Source organism: Arvicanthis niloticus, chromosome 1 (assembly GCF_011762505.2).
Source record: "Arvicanthis niloticus isolate mArvNil1 chromosome 1, mArvNil1.pat.X, whole genome shotgun sequence".
Taxonomy (NCBI): Eukaryota; Metazoa; Chordata; class Mammalia; order Rodentia; family Muridae; genus Arvicanthis; species Arvicanthis niloticus.
The window spans coordinates 57971720-57986933 of NC_047658.1; the positions used below are offsets into that span (position 1 = coordinate 57971720).

The 15214-nt window shown below is 35.5% G+C and overlaps 1 protein-coding gene across 3 annotated transcripts in view; it reads left to right on the forward strand.

The window, feature by feature from the left end:
* The window catches only part of Grm5 (glutamate metabotropic receptor 5), a 483575-nt gene that overhangs the window by 120857 nt on the left and 347504 nt on the right, over window positions 1-15214 (forward strand). The window lies entirely within an intron of this gene.

Sequence of the window (15214 nt, forward strand, 5' to 3'; positions counted from 1 at the left end):
ACAGAGGACCCGGATTCGATTTATAGCAGCTACATGGTGGCTCACAGGCACTTGTAACTCCAGTAGCTGGGTATCCGATGCATTTTTCTGGCCCCCACAGGTAACACACACATACACACACACACACACACACACAATCACACACATAAAATTAAATTTAAAAATATAAAATTATTATGAATGTACTGGATAAGTATGTACCTATATCTACAGTGCTGGAGAGGTGGAGGCAGGAGAATTCCTTTTGCTCAGTGGCCAGGTAGAGTTGACTAGTTCCTGTCAGTCAACTCTTCCTGGGAGATCATGTCTCAAAAAATAAAGTAGAGAGGTGACCATTCCAGTGGGTTTGCCAATATGGATTGGGAAATTTCACAAGCCTCTACCCCTTGATGTACTAGAGGCAATTATTGACTTCTAGGGGGTGGTAGTATTAGGTTTTGTTTTTTTTTTTTTTTTTTTTTTTTTTTTTTTTTTTTTTTTTTTTTTTTTTTTTTTTTTTTTTACAAGAATCAGACCCTTGGCAAGTTATCCAAGTATACATATATTTATGTAAGAATAACACTAAAGAGACCAAAGAGTGAGTTTGTGTGTGTGTGTGTATGTGTGTGTGTGTTTGTGAGTAAGTGTGTGTGTGTGAGTGTGTGTGTGTGTGTGTAGAGGGCAGGAAGAAAGAGAGGGCTATAGGAAGGGATATATATAGAGAGAGAATAGTTAAAGAAGACATTATGAATCTGAAAGAGTATTAGTGTAGGGATGAGAAGGATGTAAATTCTGTGAAGTCATTCTGGAAGTTCTCAAAGAATTATTTGGTAGGAAAAAAATAAAAACAGGACTAGGGAAATGGCACAGTGGGCCAAGCAAATGTTTGCTGAAATATCTATGGCAAAAGAACATTCAATTATGTATGCTTTCTTTCAGCCATGAAGTCATACCTTAACCTTCTTCAATCTAATGGATTTGGATTTTATTCATTTATTCATGACCCCATTGGCATTAACACTGAGATTAAATTTTCTAGTCAGATGGTAGTGTTACTGTGGAAAACTATGAGGTGTGGCTTTGAGCAGGGCTTGCTGACTGGCAGTTCCTTAGGGGAGAGACTATTGCCAGGTCACTTCATTTTTACATCAATAATCACAAAGAAAACAAATAAGGATTAGGACTTATAAGATTTTATTATAAAATATCAGAATATGTAATTTAAAGGGGTCATCACCATGCCAGTACATGTAAGCCAAGCTTCTGTTTTGTAAACCTTCTTATATTTCGTTAAGATAGTGTCTGAATAAACAAAGTGTGATTTAAAAAATGCTTTATTGAGATTAAAAGGTGCACATTACTTGTTTTAAGATCTCACCTGGCAAACCTGTTCTCTGCCCAGTTCTGTTCTGTAAGCCTCTGGTATACTGATAGAAATGTATCCACATGTATGTGTGGGTGTGCATGTATATGTCTACCCTTGCGATTGTTCCCCCTTTCTTATAGCAATCAACTAGTAAACAGAAATCCAGGCAGCCTTACAGACAATAAGCATTATAATGTGGAGAAATGCATCTTATCAATAACAACCAGAAATTGCTTTTGTTATTTTAGCAACAATACAAGTGAAAACAATTCAAATAGCTGTTTCTTTTCTTATATTTCTATTCATTTGCCTGTTACTGAAAAGATGATTTAATATTCCCAAAAGTTTGGGAACTCAGGGAAAGTCATCCATTGTATTCACTCAGAAACGCAGTGACTTTCTGCATTTTGATTTTATTTGTAATGATGTTAGAAGATATTTTGGATATGAGAACTATAGAGATGAAAGATGAAAATACATATTTGTTGCTTCATCTCCCCATCATGTAAGAAATAGAAATGTTTGCCAGAGATAACTTACTATGATTTACAAGTGCTTTCAGGTGGATTTCCATTTTAGACTTCTAGTTACCTATGTTGGCAGGTACGTAGAAATTCTCAAATCTTTGGAACCCCTATGGCTTTTATATTACAACTATTAGAAGACAAATATTTCCCTTCCACCTGTTGTCTTTTCTGTTCCTTGTGCAATTTAGAAGAAACTATCAAGTGATGATCAATTGCTTGGAATTTTACCACACATTTTGGGTGAGCCTTTAGCAAGAGAATATTAATTTATTTCATTGGTCATCCAGCCAATATTCACTGAATGCATTCCATGTATCATCTACTACACCATTCACCACCAGCAGCAGGGGAGAAACCATTGCACGATCCCATGCAATTGGTCTTCTTTGGGTGACAACAAAAAACTCAGAAAGCTGCAGGGATATTCTGATAATGTCAGGAAGATCAAAAAGGTTGAGTGAAGAAACCTACAGAATATATACAGCATTTCAGGAACTTCAGAAGGTTACTCAAAAAAAAAAAAAAGAAAGAAAGAAAAAGAAAAAAGCATGTGAATTTAACTTGTGGTGTGTGTGTGTGTGTGTGTGTGTGTGTGTGTTCTGTATATGCAGTATGCTTATAAGGAGTGTTTGTGTGGTGAGAACTAGAATAGATTTACTGAGAGAGAAAATTTGAAAAATTTGGCAATCTGTACAACTTTGCTAAGGAGTCATTCAAAGGAATTCTCAAAATTATATGACTTGGAATGTCATTGTGGGCAGAGCCATTATGGAAGAGTCATAGGTGAATACACTGATAGAGAAATGAGGATCATTATAGCTTGCTGAAGACAGATAATAATATACAGTGATACAGTGCTTAAAGTCATTAAATCCATCCTCAGGTTAACTGGAGTAACTGACATGGGACACATGCTTCTTGGGAAGCTGAGGCTTGCATTGATAAAAGTCATTAGTGTAAAACCAGCCTGAGCAATATAATGAAATCCACTTCAAAACAGGAATATCATAAAATTTAATAAATCCTCCATACATAAATGCACATATACATATATAGAGACTGAATCAATAATCAGTAATTGTAATCACATTTATCTGACTTAATATGAGCCAAAAATATCTATAAAATGTTTCACTTCACAGCATCTTACAAAATGGATTTTTTTTTATTTTTTAGAAATTTGTAATATCCCATAGAGAAAATGTGAGCTCAGAGGGAATGAGGAAATTGCTAGAATCTCCACTAACCAATACAGAACTCTTTCTAATAATAGCAAAGACTTTATGCCTTCTTTAGTTAACCATTGCCAAGGACACCCAACATGAATGACTGTTGACATCTGAAAGAGTTTAGAAGTTTCTGGAAGGTGAGTCAGCTCTTACAAAGAGTCAACTCTTCAACCTTCTGAATAGAAGTATCAGCTGAAAAAGTGGCAGAGACAGACTGACTAGGACCTTCACTGGTAGGAAAGTCTGCTGCTTTCCAAAAAACATTGTTTGCCCACTCACTTCTCCTGCCTCACAAAAGCTCAGTTCTTAACATCTCTGGGAGCGTAAAGTTAATTTCAAAGCTATATTCTAACTCTTAATTCTTTGTTCATCAATAAAATCTTGTAAGATTTTAAGCTTCTGAGCATGTTGAATGTTTCCCACATACTCTTTCTAACTTGGATTCAGCACATATTTTCCCTCAGTAAGAAATAAAATAGATAAGACTTTCTGCTTACTTATTTTAAACATAATCAGAGAGGAGTAGAGACAGAAGGAGAGAGGAAGAGAAAGATGGATGCTCCCATTTACTAAACAACCAAGACTCACCAGCAAATAAGTAGGTATTAGCAAATACTTAAAACCAAAATTGGTATTTGAGGATTCTTCAGGTAGCGTATAGAAGTTATAATAACTTCAGGGGCACACAGGTAAAAACAACTTATTATATGCAGCTAAAGCATCCTGAAAAAGTGAAAGACACCAAAGCTTGCTCATTTTTATCTATAGAGAGAAGAATGGAATAACAGCAAAGTATTCATATAAGATAAAAATATAAAATGAATAAAAAATTAAAATGTGAGTACTCCCCAATGATACAGTAAGTAAAAGAGAATTATCTTTTGTAATTCAAACAACTCATTTAGCCATCCTACGTAAAGTTTGCTGTGTCATAGTACCTCCTTCTTTATTTAAACTACTCAGTATGATCAATTTATTACTAAAAAATAAATGCATTTGCTTTCTTATTCCAGATACCAGTTTGGTTCCTCTGTGAATACCTTTGCAAAAAAAACTTTCCTGCAAACATGTTTGCCCATATTGAAGCTCAACATGTCACAATGAAGCTTCACTGAGAATTCTCTGATGATGATACTGCATTTTTGGGCTAGTCTTCAGAGACAACAAGGCCAATTTGAGGTCACTTTCTGTTGAAATGATGTAATGAGTCCAGTACAATACCTAACCAAAGGGACTCAGAAGAAAAATAGTTGGGATGTAATGTGTTTGTGTGTGTGTGTGTGTGTGTGTGTGTGTGTGTGTCTGTGTGTGTGTGCATGTGTGTGTGAGTGTGTATAAATACTTAAATGACAAATAAAGACAAAAGAAGAATAAGAAAAAATATATGTATTTGTATACTAAAAATGAAGTAATGGCCATAAAAAACAATATTTATATTGTAGCAATAGGTACTGTTTAAAAAAAAATCCCAATGGTATATTTCATAATAAAAATACCCAACCTGAAAACCAAAAAATATTATTGATATCAGTGTCTTTGTGGACAGACTCAGAACAAGAGTTATATAAATAGAAGGAAACTGTCATATGGTCTTTATATTGAACTACATCATCATTTATAGATTCTGAGCAGTTTAAACAATAAAAGTTTGTTTTCATCCAAGTTTTTAATATGTCTTTTCTATGTAAAATTTTAGTCACAATGGCCAAAAGGGAATGTCAGAGAAAAAACTTAGTAAAATTCCCCATATAATTGTCTTTCTTAAAAATAAAATGCATCCAGGGATCTAATGCGTATCTTTTTTTTTTTTTTTTTTTACTATAATTGGCATTGCAGTGTGAACTAGAAGGTTACCAAGAGAGAAACATTTTCAGATATCTTTCCCACATTCACCCATCATCTGAGATAATGATATATTGAATTTCTTGACTACAATAGTCACTTATATATAGTGTTCATAAAAATATACATAAAAGTGATTTTGACACTGTGCACCTTATGAATAGATGGTGAAATAAATAAATAAATAAATAAATAAATAAATAAATAAATAGAGGAAATGCTTTTTCTGATTTGATCCAGCATATACATACGCATATACAACTAACTTGCTCAAATCTAGTACTCTTTTACTTATAAACCAACACAGGATACCTTTACTTTATCAAGGATGAACGTGAATTATCCATCTTCCTCTTCCCTTTTCAGTTTCAAGTTTTGCCGTTTGCTTCCATCTTTCTTCTCCTGGGAGGTACACAGGCTGTAGGTAACAACCTGTGTGAAGTAACAGATGCAATCTTTCATTCCATCCTTCTTGGAAAGGGGAACAATAAAATTATTGCTAATGATATATTGATATATTGATATTATCCATAGAATAGTCCATCCTTTATCCCTCATCAGAGAAGCTTCTTAAAATAGATGGAAGTTAGTACAGAGACCCACTGAACAATGTACAGAGTGAGAGACTTTAGAGCTTGTCACCCTAAAGAGGGTATCTTTATCAAATTGTCCCCCCTTAAGGTTTAGGGATCTTTGTGAAAGAAAGAAGAAGAAGGCTGTAAGAACCACATGTGTTAGATGACTATATGGAAACAATATCTTCCAGCAACAACAGTGCTAACACACATACAAATACTAAGGGACCATGGCAGCATTCAAAGCAAGGTATTGACCTTCACAAGTTCAAATAAGCCAAAATCTAGGCCAGAGAAGTGAATATAAAACACCCCTTATTACTAAGAAGGTATTTGCAATATATACCTGATAGGAAAACGAAAGTCAGTTTTCTCTAACTGGGTGACACTTTGTAATAGCAATCCAGGGCTTGTGCCAGGCCCAGAAGTAACTGGCCAACACAAACCTGATTCCATGCTTATGTATTTTTTTTGTTTTTGTTTTTTTTTTCATCATCGTGTTCGTTAGTCTTACTGGGTTTTTTGAGAGAGAGAGAGGGAGAGGGAGGGAGGGGGGGCGGGAGGGAGGGAGGGGGAGCGTGAGAGAGCGAGAGAGAGAGAGAGAGAGAGAGAGAGAGAGAGAGAGAACTTTGTAGGCAGATAGAAAACCTGGAGGAGCTGGGAGAAAGGAAATAACATGATCAAAATATATTGTATAAAACAAAAAATCCCACATATTAAATAAAGCAAAGCAAAGTTAGGTTTGTGAGCACAATAGTGAGAGCAATAGTGTTGAAAGCTACTTTCTGAGGTTGTAAAAGAAAATACATTTTTATCACCTAAATCAACATTATTATTATTTTACTACATTATTTCTGTGGTGAGGGGAAAAGGGAACAATAAATGAACTGTGGAGACAAGGGGAAGTTGTCTGGAAGCCTGAGAGCATGTTATTTATCCTTAAGAAAATACAAAGAAAAGAAACAAATTTTTATACGAACAAAATAAACTTTGCACTCAGAGGGCAGCCAGTGGATCATTGTAATGCTCTAAGATGAATATATATACAGTCAAAAACTACCTACACACAGTCAGAACTTAGATTTTTAATTTTCTGTTCAGTAATATTCTTGTGTTGGGAGAATTCTGGGAGATAGATGAGATTATCTGGTGACTGCTTAGTAGACACCTAGTGAATAGGAAAAAATTCAGATGCATTTTACACCAGTTTCTTCTATATACAAATACATATGTCTTTCATATAGTTTCATGAGAGTATGTAGTTTTTACAAGGGAAAATTTGATTGGATCAAAGGAATCATATGCATTTAAAGTTCCACAGGCATAAAAAAGTATTACTTAGTAGATAAAAACAGACATGAGATTGCTGTTAGCATTTAGGAGTTCCTTATGAATGACATTTAGGAGGAAGCCTGTTGTATAGATTGTGTCAGTTAATCTCTCCAAACTTAAAGTAGTAACAATTATTAATTACAACAGCAGGGATGTCCTCACACCAGGCTATTTTCCCTTACTATTTGGAACATTTCCATTAATTTAAGAAATGTTACCACACAAGACAGACACTGGAGTCACTATTTTTTGTGTTATATTTCTTTAAAAATTCTGACTTGTTCCTTTGATTTGTATCCTGTATCTTGATGAACTATACTGTTAAATAAAATATTGCTAGAATCTACTAAACTCAAAACTTTAAAATGATTTTAAAGATCAAAGAATAGTATACTGTTACTGAACTCAGTGCTGTCAAACAGAAATTGAAAATTCAGCGCATTGAGTCATCTCTTGAACTGTATTTTATATGGCACAAAGTTTGTAAAGCACTGAAAGAGTTCTTTAGTGATATGCTCAAATTTAACTTATTTAAATATAACTCTGCAGGAAACTCTGAGGATCATAAGCCAATTAACTGGGCATAGGGGAAAACAAAAAGCCACTTATTAAACAGTTCACATTGCTCTCAGGAGGAAATATGTACTGGATGCATTTCTCTAAGGTCTAGCAAACACTAAGACTTTTTTTGGTAGGTTGTTTTTTTCTATCTGTCTTTTCTTTCTGTTTTTATTATTTATGCAGAAATTATATGTGAGGTGTGTGTGTGTGTGTGTGTGCGCGTGCGTGTGTGTGTCTGCCAGTGTGTGTAGTCTAGAGTTCAACCTCTTATACTTTCCCTCAGGGATTATATTTATTTAAGCTAAGTTCTCTCATTGGGACCTGAAGCTTGCTGATTAGGCCAGACTGCATGGCCAGGGAGTCCTCAGGAATCCACCCATCTTTGCTTTATTATTTTTTAATTTTTTATTGGATATTTTTTTTATATTTTAGATGTAATCTCCTTTCCCCATTTCCCTCCACTCAGGAACCCCCTATCCCATCCCCACTTCTCCTGCTTCTATGAGGATATGCCAGTACCCACTCTCGCACTCCCATCTCCCAAACCACGATTCCCCCACATTGGGGCACCTAGCCTTCACTGGACCAAGGACTTCCTCACCCACCTATGCCTGACAATGTCATCCTCCTCTACGTATACAGCTGGAGCCATAAGTCACTCCCTATGTGCTCCCAGGCTGGTGGTTTAGACCCTGGGAGCTCTGGGTGGTTGGTATTGTTGCTCTTGCCATAGGACCACAAATCCTTTCAGCTCCTTCAGTCTTCTCTCTCATTCCTCCATTGGGAACCCCATGATCAGCTCAATGGTTAGCTGTGAGCATGCCCCTCTGAATATCTCAGACTCTGGCAGACCTCTAAGGAGACAGTTATATCAAGCTCTTGTCAGCATGCACTTCCTAGAATCCACATCAGTGTCTACCTTTGGTGACTGCTCAAGGGATGGATACCCAGGTGGAGCAGTCTCTGGACAGCCCTTCCTTCAATTTCTGTCCCACGCTTTGTCTCCATATTTGCTCCCATGAGTATTTTGTTACCCCTTCTAAGAAGGGCCAAAGCACCCACACTTTCGTCTTCCTTCTTCATGAGCTTCATGGGGTCTATGAGTTGTATCTTGGATGTTGAGAGCTTTTGGGCTAATATCCAATTATCAGTAAGTGCATACCATGTGTGTTCTTTTGTAATTGGGTTACCTCATTCAGGATGATATTTTCTAGTTCCATCCATTTACCTAAGAATTTCTCAAATTCATTGTTTTTAATAGCTGAGTAATATTCCATTGTGTAAATGTACCACATTTTCTGTATCTATTCCTCTGCTGAAGGACATCTGGGTTTTTTTCCTGCTTCTGGCTATTATAAATAAGGCTCCTATGAACATAGTGGAGTATGTGTCCTTGTTATATGTTGGAGCATCTTCTGGGTATATGCCCAGGCGTGGTATAGCTGGGTCCTCAGGTAATGCTATGTCCAATTTTCTGAGGGCCACCAGACTGATATCCAGAGTGGTTGAACCAGCTTGCAATCCCACCAACAATGGAGGAGTATTCCTCTTTCTCCACATCCTTGACAGCATCTGCTATCACTTGAGTTTTTGAGTGCATATTGCCACACCAGGTTTGCTTGTTTGTTTGGTTAGTTTGGTTTGTTTTTTGTTTGTTTGTTTGCTTGCTTTTATTGGAGGCTCTAGTGGTTAAACTAAGATCATCTTGCTCAGTTGACAAGCACTTTACAAACTGATCCAGGTATCCAGCCCCTTAGAAAATTTACATTAGAACATAATCAGGTGATGTAGAAGAGATGAAAGTATTCTTTATCAATATTACTATCTGCTAACATGTTTTCTCACATTTCCCATTTGTTAAATCATCTGAATGTAGATTTATGGCTGTCAGGACATTCCACCTACAAATACATCAGAGCAATTGCTAAAGCCTATGGAAGTAGACAGTAACTTGACAACAACCATGTAAAAGCTAATCAGTGTCTCCCTTTTTCCAATGATCTTAGGAATATCCTCAGGCTCCATTTTATTTATTTTATGTTTTGTATTTGATTTTGTATTTAACATACAATCAAGATTCATATATTAATCCTTCTCTTTAGTCACTCTTGATAAACTGTTTGTCTCCATTTCTTCCCCTGTTTTTCCTCAATTGAATTATTTGCAAAATCAACAGGTATGTCTCATCAGGTATCTCAGAGTTTGGGAGTGAATACCACCATAAATAAACTCATGTCAAAATTATCATGGACATGCAGCCCATGGTGATATTCTGTATTTCTCATGACATCATTTCAGCAGTTATTATTTGGCTGTGTTCAGCATTTTCAGTTATTTGCCTTGCTAATGTAGTTTTACACTGTTTAAAATTGAAATTGACCCTACTGTGTTCACAGCACCATGTAAGCTATTATTTTAGTCATCTTGTATTGAATCACTTGTTAATACAAGAGACCACATTAATAACCAGTATGTTTCCATTGAAGATTTTATTTTACCTTTCTTTTCTCTACTTCCTTCTATTACTCTCCTTTGTCCCTCTATTCCCTCTGCCACTGTTTCTTATTCTTCTGTCTCCATCATCTCAGACTTTCATCTCTTTTTTCTTTGCTTATCCGTCTCTTCTCCCATCCTACTTTTTCTACTTTTCCTCATTTCCTCCCTTCATCTACTGCCTGTTCATAGTCTTTCTAACTTTTCTCTCCATTTCTCAATCCTTCTATCATGTACTCCTCTCTGTCTCTCCCTTTCCTCTACCGTTACTGTGTACACATAATTAATTTGTTTTATTATTAGATCTTGGTATTTTCTTTCAGTGTTTTAAGTGTTCTAGCTTTATAAATGATTTTTTTTTTAAAAAAAATACTATTTTCCAAATCCTTTTCTTTCTATCCATTGACCTTTGAACATATCTATGTTTTCTGAAACAAAGGCTTGATCTGCACTCACCTTGTATTTTTCGGCACCAGGTGCACAGTAGCCATTTCTTCAAGAAGCTTTGATTTCTGTCAGTAGAAAATGTTCTTTAGAAACAAAAGTCTATGTACTGAGATTATTGCTTCATAAAAGTTAGTGTTTATTGAACTACTCAGGAGAAAAAGCTTTAAAAAATAGAGTACATGTTTTTGTTTGTGCATGTGTGTTTGTAGATTCCAGGGAGTTTTCATTGTACTAGGTTTCCACCTCACCCAGAAACAATTCCAATTCCAGTTGTTTCTCTCAGTGTTTAATCCCTCCCTCCTCTCCATCTGATTCTTTTTGTTCCCAATCCCACCTACCCCACATTTACCCTCAAATTCTATTCTATTTTCCCTTCTCAGGGAAGATTCTTTCCCCCTCCCTCTTAAGCCCTCCTTGTTACTTAGACTCTCTGGGTCTATCTATTGAAACATATTTGTCTTTTATTTTATCACTAATATCCACTTATAAGCAAGTAGATACTATGTTTATGTTTCTAGGACTGTGTTACGATGATTTCTTCTAGTTCCATCCATTTGCCTGCCAATTTTATAATCATGGTTTTTAACAGCTAAGTTAATACTCCAAATGTAAATGTACCATATTTTTTTATCCATTCTTTAGATGAAGGTCATCTATGTTGTTTCCAGTTTTTGTATAACAAATAAAGCTTCTATGAAAATAGTTGATCAAGTATCCTTGTGATAGGATGGAGTGTCCTTTGGGTATATGCCCGAATATAATATAAGAGTCTTGAGGTAGATTGATTTCCAATTTTCTGATAAACTCATATTGACTTCCAAAGTGGCTGTACAAGTTTGCACTCTTATTAATGGAACAGTTTTCCCCTTGCTCTATATCCTTGCTAGTGTGAGTTGTTATTGATCTCAGCCATTCTGGCAAGCATAAGATGGAATTTCAGAGTCATTTTTAATCACATGTCTTTGATGGCTAAGGATGATCAACATTTCTTTGTTTCTTGGCCATTAGAGATTCCCCAGTTGAGAATTCTCTGTTTTTATTGTACCCCATTTTCTACTTGGATTATTTAGTTCATTGATGCCTACTTTCTTAAGATCTTTGTATGTTTCTGATATTAGCCCTTTGTCAGATATGAAGTTGGTGAAGATCTTTTTCCACTCTGTGGGCTGCCATTTTGTCCTATTGCATCACAGTATCATTTGCTTTGCAGAAGCTTTTCAGTGTCATGAGGTCTCATTTACAAATTGTGGTTCATAGTAACTAAGCTATTGGTATTCTGTTCAGAAAGTTGTATCCTGTTGCCATCATATATAACAAGGCAAGGCCTCAGGTAGAGCAATTGGGACATTAACCCAGTCACAAAACTTTTGACCTAGAGTTGGTCTCATCTGCAAAGTGTTCTGAGACCAGAGCTTAGCAGAAGCATTATCAAAGAGACCAGAGAGACTACACCTAGCACCTAATGGAATCAAATGCAGCCAAAAGTTAGGTGGCGCTCAGGGAAGTATAGGGCGGTAGAATCAGATGATCCAGAAGGGTCTAGGGCACACCACAATACCAAGCCTCACACAATCGACTGAATAGACTCATGGAGACTAACAGAGATCAGCAAGCATTTAAGAGTCTGACCTTGGTCATCTGCATACATGTTCTGGATGACTAGCTTATTGTTCTACAGGGATCTTAACAGTTGGATATAATATGGGAATATGTGCCTTGTCTTATTATGGAGTGTTATACTGTGTTAGCTTGGCGTTCTTATGGGAATCCTATAAGTGAGAGTGGAGACTATTATCCCTGACTCTTTTGCCTACTTTAGGAACCTTTTCCCTTATATTGGGCTGCCTTAATCAATGTTGATAGGATGCTATGTTCCTGGTCTTATTTTAGCTTGTTATGCTGTGGTTGGTTAAGTCCTGCAGAAAACTGCTTTTTTTTTTCTTTCCCCTGAGGCTAGGCAGTAGGGGCAGATCTGAAGGAGAGGGAACATCAGAGGGGGACAGAATTTGGGAAGAAAAGATGGAAGGGGAACTGCAGTCAGGATGTAATATATACATGAGAGAAAAAATTTAAAAATCAAGTAACAAATTTTTAAGATTTTTTTCCAATTATTTTTAGTCTTATATTTCTCAAACTTTTTGAAGCCATGCCCAAAATATAGTTTGTATATATTGTTTGAATTAATTCTTCTTTGTGTCAATATTTTATCAACTTTACATGAATTGAGGTTTAACTGTTTCTATGTTGATTCACTTTTACCTATCATTTTCATTCAATTTAATTTGATATAGTTTTGAATTTAGCTTTTTCTATTGTTGAGTGGTGAAGTACTACAAACTGATACCAGAGGAGGAAAAACATGATTTAGTGGTTACTAGCACTTGCTAGTATTGATAAGGACTGGAGCTTGTTTCCTAGCATTTTATTGAACAGTTAACAACCTCCTTTAACCCCATTTCCCAGAAATTCAACATCCTCTTCTGTCCTCTGAGAACATCTGTTTCCAGTTGTGTGCATGTGTTTTTCTACACTCACACATTCAAAAGTATGCACTCACATACAAATGAAAAGAAAATACAATATAAAATTTAAAATGTTAACTACAGCAATCATTTAGACCATCTTTATTCCCATCAAAAGTTCAAATTTTTTCCATTTTTATATAAAAGAGCTTGCCTGTCTCTAAGAGTTGAAATGGTGTTATATGTGTTTGTTTTGTTTCGTTTTGTTTTGTTTTCATACAATGAACATAGGATGAGATCACTGAATGAAGGATGTTTCTAGATCAGAAACAAATAGGAACTCATTATGGAATTCTGGATTTTTTTTGAGTGTTTCAGAGTCTCTCTTTGCTGAGGGCTAGGCCACTAACAACTGATTAAGTGTATTCAGGCATACTTACTTGATTTTGTGTTAAGAAACCCCGCAGTGGATCTGAAAAGATGTCTTGGTGTTTAAGAGCACTTGACTGTTCTTCCACATGACCCAGACTCAATTCCCTGAACCTAGATGTGGACTGACCATTACATGTAACTACAGCCCCTGTGCATTCCATGACAGATCCTCCCTCCCACTGTCCAAGGCTATATATCCATGACATGCTCCTGTTTTGCCTTCTTTATCATTGCATCCTTCATTTCAAGTTTCCTTGTCTAATATTCTCCCAAGAGTCACCTAACTGAAGAACAGTTGTTTGCACACAGTCTGCCACTTCTTGTTTCTGTATTCTTCTCCCTGTTTGAAATGTCCCCTGGTATATTTTTCAACTGGATTAGTACTACTTTTCAATGTAACTACTTGTTTAGATATTTGCTTTAAATCCATTCCCATCTTTTTTTTTTTATTTTTTGGTTACCCATTATTTCCTAAATGTGAAGTGTTATAAAGTCATTTCAATATAAGTGCACATACAATTATTGTAATGTAGCTTTGGAGTTACATGTAACTGTGAGCAAAGTAAGAGTAAGCTCAAGGACTCAGCATAACTGTACTACATAAGATGTCCAACAAGTATCAATATCCTGGAGCTAAGACAACAAAAGAGATTATTTACTCTTTTCTTGCTTGCATGAAGAAACAAAATATACATAAGTCATAGCATTTAAAAGTGCATACCTTTCTCCATTTGCTCTACTTTTCTGTACAGCTATGCCTTCGATTCATAGTAGAATTATATTAATATTTCTGGGGTTTTTTTTACTGACATATAGTGTAGATACCTTGATTATTTTGTTTAAAATTTTAACAGCACTGACATGCTCATTTCAGGTAAATATACCTGGCACCAAAATTCTAATGGCTAAAAATAAAAGAAAATTGAGTAAAATATTTCAGTCTTTCAGCAGTGACATTTGGGAAATGAAATTTGAATACAGACTGTAGTGATCTCAAGAGAAACGAAATTATTTCTGATTTGCCAAAAAAGAGAGGAATTTTTGAGTCATCCAGAGTTGAATTAGTCATAAACTAAAAATAAAGAATTATGAAAAGAAAGAAGGAAATCACCAGAGATGATGATAAATTAAAATTATTGTAGCACATGAAAAATGGAGCAATTGTGAAATTAGTATGCAGTATTAACATGCAGTCGTCAAGGACTTTTAAAGTCAAATATCAGTAAGTCAGAAAATACAGTATAAATTCAATTTTTGAAAAATGAAAAAAAAAACTGTGGAATGGAATCCATTCTGAACGTATTAATTGAAGAGGTTGGTTTTTAGGATTCTAATCTAATACAGCATAAGAAATAGATTTCATTTCGATATTGATACTTTAAAATATAACTGGAATCTCACATTGATTAATGAAGTACATTCAAATGATTGTCTTCACTGAATGTTTTACTGGTAGTACTGGAATAAGGAGGTGGTAGTGAAGAAGCAGGAGGAGGAAGAGGAGGAAGAGGAAGAGGAAGAGGAAAAGGAAAAAGAGGGGAGGAGGAGGAAGCACAAAGCACTTAGAGCATTTAGCATATGAATCTTGAAAATAAGAATCCTGTACAGAATTCTGCTTCTTTCTGACACTTTAGAAAAATTTTTTGACTTCTGAGGCATAATTTTTTGTAATAATAATAGAATACTAATTACTTTGTAAGACATCTGTATGCATTAAGCTTGAAAGGATATCAGAGGGTGGGAAAATGGTTCAGATGATAAAGCGTTTATGTTCCACTCTCAAAGTCCTGAGTTCAGATCTCAGCCCTCATTTGCAATTACAAGCTTGATGTCAAGTATTTATAATCCTAGTACTGGGGAGACAGAGACAAGCAAATCCTGGAGGCCTCCTAGTCAGTCTAAACTACTTAGCAAAATCCAAGACAATAAGAGACCAATCTAAAAAAAAAAAATGAACTAGGTGGTTTTT